Source organism: Elaeis guineensis, chromosome 8 (genome assembly GCF_000442705.2).
Source record: "Elaeis guineensis isolate ETL-2024a chromosome 8, EG11, whole genome shotgun sequence".
In the NCBI taxonomy this organism is placed as follows: Eukaryota; Viridiplantae; Streptophyta; class Magnoliopsida; order Arecales; family Arecaceae; genus Elaeis; species Elaeis guineensis.
The window spans coordinates 55,156,975-55,168,067 of NC_026000.2; positions in this window are offsets into that span (position 1 = coordinate 55,156,975).

An 11,093-nucleotide genomic window follows, 5' to 3' on the forward strand; every position below is an offset into this window, starting at 1 on the left:
CGCAATGGCAGTGTCCTGCCGAAGTGCTTTCCCTGCCACAGAAAATTCCGCTGAAGTCCGTGATCCATCGTCTGAAGAAGGAAGTTCATCATTTGACAAAGAGGTCAAAGAAGATGGATGGCGAACTCCGCAGGTTGAAGGAGAGCCACTCTGTGGCCACTGCGGAGGCCACCCACTTTCGAACCTCCACGTGAAGGGGATCATGGAGTATAGCCGGAGGAAAGCAAACTTCGAGAAGGAGCTCGGGGAACACAAGAAGCATGCCAGCGACCAATCTTGGGCTCAAGCTGCCAAGATCAGTTCTCTCAGAGTGGAGCTGTCGGCTGCATGGGAGAGGATTAGCCAGTTGGAAGGAAGCTCATCCCGGCTTCCCACTCGGGCCGACAGCGACCGGGAATGGTCGAAGAAGGTCTCTGACCTTCAGCAGCAGCTCCAGGATGCCGAGGCGAGCTATGACGCATACCGGGCCGGCTGGCGCAGGCAGGTGGACGAATACAGGGGGAAGCTCAGGATGGCGACCGATGAGGTTGCCCGCCTTCAAGGGCAGCTAGCTGGAGGGGCTCAATTTGCCCCCGTTCTGGATTCTGACGAACTCCAATCCCTGAGAAGAACCATAGAAGAGCTATCCGTCGCCCTTGGGGAGGGGAAGGTCGAGCTGTAGCAATTGAAGATTTAGCTGGTATGCGAGCAGCAGGCAGTTAAGGATGCGAAGGCGGAATCCGAGGTCCTGAGAAAAGGCGTCGAGAGGTAGAGAACGAAAGCCAGCGACTTCACCGAAGATACATGGAGATACTAATGAGAGAGAAGAAATTGGAAGAAGAAGTCGAAAGTTTAAGGTGCTCCCTGATGAGGGTCGAAGCCGAAAGTTCGAGGTCAGAAGAAGCCGGGCCCCCTTAGGGCTCTTTTTGTCCTTTGTTCCTCTAAGTGTCTTATTTCGCCGCTGGTCCGTTTGTCATCGCCGTTGTTGCTGTCGTTGTTGTTTTTTTTTTTTTTTTTTTTCGGCCTTCCAGGCTCTGTAATGCATATTTTGCTAATGAAATGAAAAGATCTTTGCTACCTTACCCGTATGTCATGTTGAACTATCGTGCATCGGACTTCTTTCATTTTTGTCCCGTGCGATGTCGATGTTGTTCGAAGATTCCTTGTTCATCTATGTATTAGGTCGTCATTACTGAGTTTCTTATGCTTTTGACTAGTTCAGCATCAACGCCGCTTGGAGGTTCCTAGCCATCGCCGTGTCGATTTGCCTTTTGTTTGTGACCGTAGATCTTACTTTTTCTTCTTCCCTCTTCATAGAGACGAGGTCCTTTGTGCTTTTAGCGTAGTTCGGCCTCCATTTTTCATTGGGGTAGCCCACCGCTGTTCCTTCATATTTCCCTCCTTCTTCTTCTTCCCCCTTTTTTTTTCGAGTGAGGGTTTTCCCTCTGCTCTTGGTGGGGTCGCGGGGGCGCGAAGGGGTCGCTGGGAAGGTTCCCTTCTTCCTATCCGGTCTTAAATGACCAAATCTCAATTTGTGTCAGGATAGGGTTCTTCCCTATTTCTGACGTAATCGGTTGTAGCTCAGGTTAGGACGAGGTTCTCCTCTTGTCACTAACAGGGCTATGGGGGCACATATGGGTGTTGGGGGTCTCTCCCCCCACCCGATCTAAGTGTAACCGGACCTTCGACCTTGCTCAAGTTAGGGCGAGGTTCTCCTCCTGTCCCTAACAGGGCTATAGGGGCACATACGGGCGTTGCGGGGCCTCTTACCCCACCCGGTCTAAGTGTAACCGGGCCTTCGACCTTGCTCAAGTTAGGACGAGGTTCTCCTCCTGTCCCTAACAGGGCTACGGGGGCACATACGGGCATTGCAGGGCCTCTCCCCCCATCTGATCTAAGGGTATCGGGCCTTCGACTTTGCTCAAGTTAGGGCGAGGTTCTCCTCCTGTCCCTAACAGGGCTGTGGGGGCACATACGGGTGTTGCAGGGCCTCTCCCCCCATCCGATCTAAGGGTAACCAGGCCTTTGACTTTGCTCAAGTTAGGGCGAGGTTCTCCTCCTATCCCTAACAGGGCTGTGGGGGCACATATGGGCGTTGCAGGGTCTCTCCCCCCGTCCGGTCTAAAGGTAACTGGGCCTTCGACTTTGCTCATGTTAGGGCGAGGTTCTCCTCCTGTCCCTAACATGACTGTGGGGGCACATATGGGCGTTGTTTGGCCTCTCCCCCCATCTGGTCTAAAGGTAACCAGCCTTCGACTTCGCTCATGTTAGGGCGAGGTTCTCCTCCTGTCCCTAACATGGCTGTGGGGGCGCGTATGGGCGCTGCTTGGCCTCTCCCCCCCATCCGGTCTAAGGATAACCGGGCCTTCGACTTTGCCCATGTTAGGGTTTGCTTTCGTTGTTCGAAGGGGTCATCCCCTATTGTTACAAGTCCATACCAAAAAGGAAAGATATGCAAGTTTAAAAGAAATCTTGATTTAAAGCGAGATCGTTTGCAATACATTTACAAGTTTTCAAACCCAAGGGCCGTGGAAGGTCTGCTTCCTGTCAAGGTCCTCCAGAGATGGAGTTGATGATCCCAATTGGAGGCCGATCTCTGGGCTGCTCTTCCCTCCTTAGCGGCTTAGGTTGTGGCAGGGCCCTTGGCCGGTCTTCTCTACCCTTAGGTCGGCACCGAATGAACCTGTCGAGCCGACCTCGATGGATGAGCTCCTCGATCTCATCTCGGAGCTGAATGCATTCCTCCGTGTCGTGGCCATGGTCATGATGGTAGAGGCAGAACTTATTGGGATTGCACTTCTCGGGATGCGTGCGCATCCTCTCTGGCCTTGGGAGCTGCTCTCTGACCTCCATCAACACCTGGGTTTTCGATGCATTGAGGGGGCATAGCTGTGGAATCTTCCTGGAGGAGAGCCCCACCGAGCCCGTCGCTCCGGGCTTCCCTGCCTGTGTGCTCGGGGAGGAGTCTGGGCGCGCTTGTGCCCGGGAGGAGTTCGTGAACGTGGCCGAGCTTCTCTCGGCCCTTTTTCAACTGCGGGCTTACTCGAGTCTCCCACCTGCCGCTCTCTCGTGGTCTCTTCATCCTTCATTTTGAAGGCTTCTTCTGCTCAAGTGTACCCTTCGGCCCGAGCCAGTAGATCAGCAAAATCTCTGAGGTACTTCTTTTCCAAAGAGAACAAAAGGTCGTTCTTCTGAAGGCCGCCTTTCAGAGCGGCCATTGCTACTGACTGGTCCAAGTTCCGGACCACCAGTGCGGCGACATTGAAGTAGTTGATGTAGGCCCGAATGGACTCCCCCTCCCTCTGCTTGATGTTGATGAGAGACTCCGAACCCTTCCGGGGACATCGGCTGCTAACAAAATGGGCCACAAACTGGTGGCTCATCTGATCAAAAGAGAAGATGGTACCCGGCTTCAGCACCGAGTACCAGTTTTTCGTCGCTCCCTTCAAGGTGGATGGGAAAGCACGGCATAGGATGGCGTCAGGTGCGCCATGAAGCAGCATCATTGTCCGGAAGGCCTCCAGGTGGTCAACTGGGTCCGAAGTTCCGTCGTAGCTTTCAAATTAAGGGAGCTTGAAGTTTGGCAGGATCGGTTCCTGCATGATCATTTGAGAAAAGGGAGGGTCAGTACAAATGTCCTCACCATAAGCGGGGGGAGCGTGGCGGAGTTCTTCGATCCGTCGGTTCATCTCCTGGAGCCTTCGATCCAAGAAATTCTCTCGACTACGAGTCTCGAGGGTCTTCTGGCAGAATAGGGGTAGAGATCTTCTAGGGGTGGAATCGTGATCCAACTGAGGGCTCTCCACCCTTGAATTCATCTTTCCGGGAAAGATGGGGCGACTGGCCCAAGTGGCCCATCCCGCCGTCAGATTTTAGAGTTTCGACGATATTCTCTCCAGCTGCACTGATGCCTGTGACTGTTGCTGCTGCTACATGGCTGCACTGCTTCAGCGAGGCCTTTGACCTATTGGGCCAGCAAGTCGAATTGTTCCATGCCAACCGCCATAGCCGGAGGAGGGGGAGGAGGCTGGAAAACTGGAGGTGAGGTCGGAGCCTGAGATCTGGCCGCGGAGGCTGTGGATCGCCGTGCGGATGCTTTGCGGGGAGGCATCGGGCGAAGACCTAGTGAGGGAAGGAGGGGAGGATGTCAGAAAAGATGATCGGAAGCGGTCCTGTCGAGTGCTCCTTTAAGAATAAGGGTACTGCGAAGGTTCAAACCCTTCCTCTAGTGCCAATCCTGTTGGTGCAAAAATCCACCTACGTCGGAGAAGCTGGAGTCGAGGGAGTCGCGGTCGCCGTCGGGACCTGCAAAAGAAGTCTAAACTGGAGTTGGGGTTGCTCCGACAAGACCCTCCGACGCTCAAGTCAGTTCTCTGCCTCAACAAGAATGGAGTGCTCGAACGAAAATTTTAGCAGAGTTTTTGGGAGAGAAATTAGAGCTTAGAGAATAACGTATCTGGGGTCCCCTTTTTATAGGTGGAGGGGGCAACGGATTGATGGCGACGTTTGTAACCGCCTAGTCCTGGGCCGCACAGGGCCAGAAGGGATTTATTATGAGGAATAATGGGGTGGAGTCGTGGCTATTACCATGGCTCGCCACGTAGAGTCTGTTGCGGAGAGTGGAGCAGCGTCCGTTGTTGCGACTCGCCAGGGAGTGGTGGAGCCGCGCAGAATCTGTCGCAGGAGGTGGAGCAAAATCGTAGCCATTACTGCGGCCTGCCAGGGAGTAATGGAGCCTGTTGCTCCTAGATTGATTTTGATGATTACAAAGCAGATTGAAGGGATACAAATAATTTTAAAATGAAAAAGTCCTTATGCTCTTTAAGGGCAAAATTGTAATTTCACTAAAATCATGATTTGATAGTATCATTTGATAAAACAAATGATTTGTAAATTATTGGTGAAAATTTCATTATTTTTGGACTTATATTTTTGAAGTTATGAAGGTTTGAAGTGCATGAGTCGACTCATGAGTCAACTCATGACACTGTGAGCTGATTGGCACGCAAAAATTCTCCTTGGCACGCTAAGTTTCTGGCTTGGCACGACCTGTGAGTCGACTCATGAGTCGACCCACAAGGCATGAGTCGACTCATGAGTCGACCCCTGCTGATTTGAGCCAAGAATTTCCAGAAATGCATTCTCTGATCTTTGTAACAGAAGTCGACTCATGAGTCGACTCCTTATGCATGAGTCGACTCATGAGTCGACCCCTGCGACGGAAAATGTCTTCAACGGATAGTTTTTTGCCCGTTTTAATTGCCTTTTATGCTTCCTAAAATTGCTCTAACGGCTCTTTATCTGCCTAAATTGTTTTCTCTTGCTTCTAATGCTGTAAAATACTTAAAATGGTGAAAGAAATTGCAGATTAAATAGAGATCAAACGTGAGATCAAATAGAACAGAGAGAGGATCCGAAATCTGCACGAAAAAGACTGAGATCAACGAGATATTCGAAAGAAAAAGAAAAGAGGATCCAAAATCCACACGTGAGATTGTGAAAGAGATTCAAGAGTTTTCAAAGAGAGGATTTGTCACGCTTATTGTTTCAACCTTGATCTAGAGATCGTTCAAAGTTTTCAAGAGATCTTCAATCAACGATCATCCTCTTCTCAAGCATTCGTTCAAGCGTTCATCCATCTTGAGAAAATTCAAAAAGGGTTTCTTCATTTGAGTAAAGTTTTTATTGTTATATTCGCTCATTTAAGGAGCTGTTATTGTATTAATTTGTGCTTTAAATTCTCTTACTCTTGTAAGTAATTGTTCTTGTTTTTGGAGGATTTCCAAAACAAGGAAAGGTTGATCCGAACCTGAAATCGAAGTGTTTTGGGTTTACTTGTACCTGAGAAACAAGTGATCTAGCTTGAGATAGCTAGTGTCGGAGTTTTCGACGTTTTGTATTCGGGTTGAATACAAAGCATAGTGGATTGAAATTCTCAAGCAAGATCTTGGGGAGTGGATGTAGGTGCAAGGTTAGCACCGAACCACTATAAATCCTTGTGTTTGTGGTGTGCTTTATCGCTTCACTTTATTTCTTTATTATATTCTTACATTCCTGCTTTAGGTAATTAATATTGAATTAAAGTCTTTGTTTTGTTCTTCATAAGTAATCAGTTGGGCTTAAAATTTTTTGAAACCCAATTCACCCCCCCTCTTGGGTTGCATAGCTGGGCAACAAGTGGTATCAGAGCCGGTGCTCTAGCCCTTCTTTGATCTAAAAATCAAAGAGCCAAAGATCTATGGCAACCCATGTCGGTACTTCTCTAGCCGAGGGGCAATCTACAAACCGACCTCCACTTTTCAATGGGTCTAATTACACCTATTGGAAAGCTCGGATGAAGATATTAATACAAGCACTCGACTATGATATGTGGAGTATCATAGTGAACGGTCCTCACACACCCACCAAGATTATAGATAGTGAGGAGTCAACCAAATCCGAAAAAGAATGGGATGAGGTTGACAAGAAATTGGCATAATTAAATGCCAAAGCCATGAATGTCCTTTATTGTGCACTAGATGCAAGTGAATTTAATCGCATTTCTACTTGTGCATCTGCTAAAGAAATATGGGATAGGTTAGAAGTAACCCATGAGGGAACAAATCAAGTAAAAGAGTCTAAAATAAACATTCTTGTACATAAATATGAATTGTTCAAAATAGAGCATGATGAGTCCATAACTACTATGTTTACTCATTTTACTGATATAATCAATGGTTTAAAGAGTCTTGGCAAATCTTATACTAACAGTGAACTTGTAAGGAAGATTCTCAGGTCACTGCCAAGAACTTGGGAAGCCAAGGTGACTGCCATCCAAGAAGCAAAGGACTTGAACACTCTACCTCTAGAAGAGTTTCTTGGATCCTTGATGACTCATGAACTTAGCATGAAGCAACATCAAGAGGATGAAGTCAAAAAGAAAAGAACCATTGCCCTCAAATCCACAACTTCACCTGATTATGAAATGGATGACTCTGAAGATGAAGAACAGGATGAAGAGATGGCACTCATCACCTGGAAATTTAAGAAGTTTCTAAGAAAAAGGAAACAGGGGATGAGAAAGAAATTCACAAAAGGGAAACAAAGCAAAGAAAAAGAGAAAGATCAACCCTGTTGGTGCAAAAATCCATCTGCGCCGGGGAAGCTGGAGTTGAGGAAGCCGCGGTCGCCGTCGGGACCTGCAAGGGAAGTCTAAACCGGAGGTGGGGTTGCTCCGGCAAGACCCTCCGACGCTCAAGTCAGTTCTCTGCCTCAACAAGAATGGAGTGCTCTAACGGAGAATTTAGCAGAGTTTTGAGATAAGGCAAAAGAGCTTAAAGAATAACGTATCTGAGTTTCCCTTTTATAGGCGGGGGAGGCAACGGACTGATGGCGACGTTTGTAACCGCCTGGTAGTGGGCCGCCCATGGTCAGTGGAATTGATTGCGAAAGATAATGGAGCAGACACGTGGCCATCATCATGGCCCGCCACATAGGGCCTGTTGCAGGTAGTGGAGCGGCGTCCGTTACTGCTAGTTGTCAGCGAGTAGTGGGATCGTGCAACACCTGTCGCAGGGGGAGGTGGAGCCGCGTGGAATCCGCTACAGGAAGTGGAACAGGATCATGGCAGTTATTGTTATCTGCCAAGGGACACGGATCTGTTGATCAAGGCTCGGCAGTAGTCGGAGTTCGGCCTTTGTAGGAGTCCGGGAGGAGTCCCCCTTTCGGATGAGGTCGTGGGTGGAGTCCGGCTCCAGCAGCTGATACTGAGGTCGGAGACTGAGGATGGAGCTTGGCTCTCATAGGGATCCGGACGGAGCCACCCTGCTGTCGATGGCAGAGCCCGACTCCCGCAGGAGTCCGGGCAGAGCCGTTCTGCTGTTGAAGGAGGAGCCCGGCTCCCGTAGGAGTCCGGGTGGAGCCGTTCTGCTGTTGAAGGAGGAGCCCGGCTCCCGTAGGAGTCCGGGCGGAGCCGTTCTGCTGTTGAAGGAGGAGCCCGGCTCCCGTAGGAGTCCGGGTGGAGCCGTTCTGCTGTCGAAGGAGGAGCCCGGCTCCCGTAGGAGTCCGGGCGGAGCCGTTCGGCTGTCGAAGGAGGAGCCCGGCTCCCGTAGGAGTCCGGGCGGAGCCGTTCGGCTGTTGAAGGAGGAGCCCGGCTCCCGTAGGAGTCCGGGCGGAGCCGTTCTGCTGTTGAAGGAGGAGCCCGCTCCCGTAGGAGTCCGGGCGGAGCCGTTCTACTGTTGAAGGAGGAGCCCGGCTCCCGTAGGAGTCCGGGTGGAGCCGTTCTGCTGTCGATTTCGGCTGTGGGTAATTTATACCCAACACCAGTCCCCCTACTTCGAGTTTGAATTTCAAGCGAAGGAAGTATACAGAGAGAGATGTGCGCAGTTTGAATCGTCCCTTCGAACCCTGCGCACTGCCGCCCCTATTTAATGCGCGCACGTCAGAGTCCGTTTTTCCGTGAAAGTGACTTGAAAAGTCTTTTCGGAACCCCCGCTGAAACCGATCCCAAGCATCGCTTTGCGGGAATTTGTGAGTGGTCAACCCTCGATGGCGGTGAAGGGGATAAGCGCGCCACGCGGCACACATCGGTTGGCCCAGGAATACCTGCCGCCATAACTGCACCAGGATCCATCGGCTATTTAAACCCCTCGTCCCCTTCGTAGCTTCATTCTGGCATTGTTCTTTCATCTGAGAGCCCTGCTTCTCTCGCCCCAGTCCCTGTCTCCTTCCCTTATACCATGTTATCTACTCGGGAGGCTGTCCTCGAGGGAATTCTTAGGGTTTGGAGGAAGGAGAGAAGGAGAATGGCGGCCGGTGAGAATCTCCGTCGCTCTAGGGGAGCCCAAGGAAGAATTCCTTCAACAACAGGGGTTTAATAACGGGGGCTGTCGGGGAAGCTATTCTGCCCACGAATCTCGGGGCAGCAAGGCGGGGTGATATCGGTCAAGAGGGCAGAATAGACGTCACAAGCCATGACGGGATCCTTGACGCCGTCGGGGCCGAGAGACCAGAGGCGGTCGGCGTTGAAGGTGGGGCAGTAGAACTTGTTGCGGGGACGGTGGAAGTAACGCATGCCGACCTTGCCGAAGCATCTCGGGCGGTGGTCATCGTTGCCTCCTCCGCCTCCGGGGATCAACTCCACCCCTTTCCCGCTAAAGTTGGGACCTTGGGAACAGAATGAGGCGAGATGGGCGAGAGTTGTTACATGCGCTGGAGAATGCGACTGAGAAGGATAGAGACGGAGTTCGTAGCTCGGAGCGGTCTCCGGTTCGTCCTGCCCGGACCGTGCCCGTGACACTTGGGATGACGTGTATCTTCTTTTTTCCTGACCCACCGGGTCCTGTAATGTGTTCTTCTATTAAATAAAAAAGTGATTTCAGTACCTCGTTTGCATCTTGTGTTGAATAGTTGTCCGCCGAACTCCTTCATTTTCCTTTCCTTCTCTTTGTCTGTGTTACGTCGTTCCAGAATCGTCGGCGATCCTTTCAGCTCATGCGGGGTCGTCATTCGCCGAGCTTCTTTCCAGCTTTTATGTCGTTTCGGAGATATTCACTTGTCAGGTTTGCTTGGCTGAAGTCGAAGCTAAGTTCGGCTCCCTTGATAGTCCGAACGGAGAAACTCTCCAGAGGTTGGAGTAGCTTGGATCTTGTAAAAGTCTGTAATCGAAGTCACAAATAAAGCCGAAATAAAGCCCGGCTTCCGTAGAAGTCCGGGTGGAGTTGTCCTGTAGCTGTCGTTGTCGGTGGAGCCCGGCTCCCGTAGGAGTCCGGGCGAAGCCTTTGTTGCTGTCGATGGCGGGGCCCGGCTCCCGTTGGAGTCCGGGCGAAGGTTTCTTGGCGGCGAAACCCGGCTCCCGTAGGAGTCCGGGTGAAGGTTTCTTGGCGGCGGAACCCGGCTCCCATAGGAGTCCGGGTGAAGGTTTCTTGGCGGCGGAACCCGGCTCCGGTAGGAGTCCGGGCGAAGTCTTCTTTGCATAGGGACCCGGCTCCCGTAGGAGTCCGGGCGAAGTCTTCTTTTTTTTTTTTTTTTTTTTTTTTGCGGCGGAACCCGGCTCCCGTAGGAGTCCGGGTGAAGTCTTCTTGGCATAGGGACCCGGCTCCCGTAGGAGTCCGGGTCTTCCACTTTGCTCATGTCAGGACGAGGTTCTCCTCCTGTTCCTGACAGGGCTGTGGGGGCACATAAGGGCGTTGCAAGGCCTCTCCCCCCATCCGGTCTAAAAGAACCGGGCCTTCGACTTTGCTCAAGTTAGGGCGAGGTTCTCCTCCTGTCCCTAACAGGGCTGCGGGGGCACATATGGGCGTTGCAAGGCCTCTCCCCCCATCCGGTCTAAAAGAACCGGGCCTTCGACTTTGCTCAAGTTAGGGCGAGGTTCTCCTCCTGTCCCTAACAGGGCTGCGGGGGCACATATGGGCGTTGCAAGGCCTCTCCCCCATCCGGTCTAAAGGAACCGGGCCTTCGACTTTGCTCAAGTTAGGGCGAGGTTCTCCTCCTGTCCCTAACAGGGCTGTGGGGGCACATATGGGCGTTGTAAGGCCTCTCCCCCCATCCGGTCTAAAGGAACCGGGCCTTCGACTTTTATAAGGTTGCCCTCTCATTTTTGATACCGTCTACTTGAATTGTCCTAAGACAAGTGGGCACGCATTTTTTTTTTTTTTTGGTCAGGACGAAATCACTGGTGTACATCCGCAAGTTTTCTGAGCTCCACGGTCGCGGGAGGTCAGCTCCCCCGAGTTCCCTGAGATAATAAGTTCCAGGTCGGACTACTTCCTTGACCTCATAAGGTCCCTCCCAGTTTGGGGCAAGCTTCCCCTGGTCCTGAGGTTGTGAGACAGCAGCTCGTCGGAGCACTAGATCCCCTGCTTTGAATGCCTTGTTCTTCACTCGGGCGTTGTAATATCGGGCAACTTTCTGTCTGTAGGCTGCCATTCGAACCTGAGCAATCTCCCGCCTTTCTTCCAGTAGGTCGAGGTTGGCTCTGAGACTTTGCGCGTTTTGGGGTTCGTCGAATGCCACGACTCGTGCCGACGGGAGTTTAAGCTCGATCGGGATGATGGCTTCCGTACCAAAGGCTAGAGTAAAGGAGTCTCTCCTGTAGGCAACCTCTGGGTGGTCTGATAAGCCCATAGTACATGATA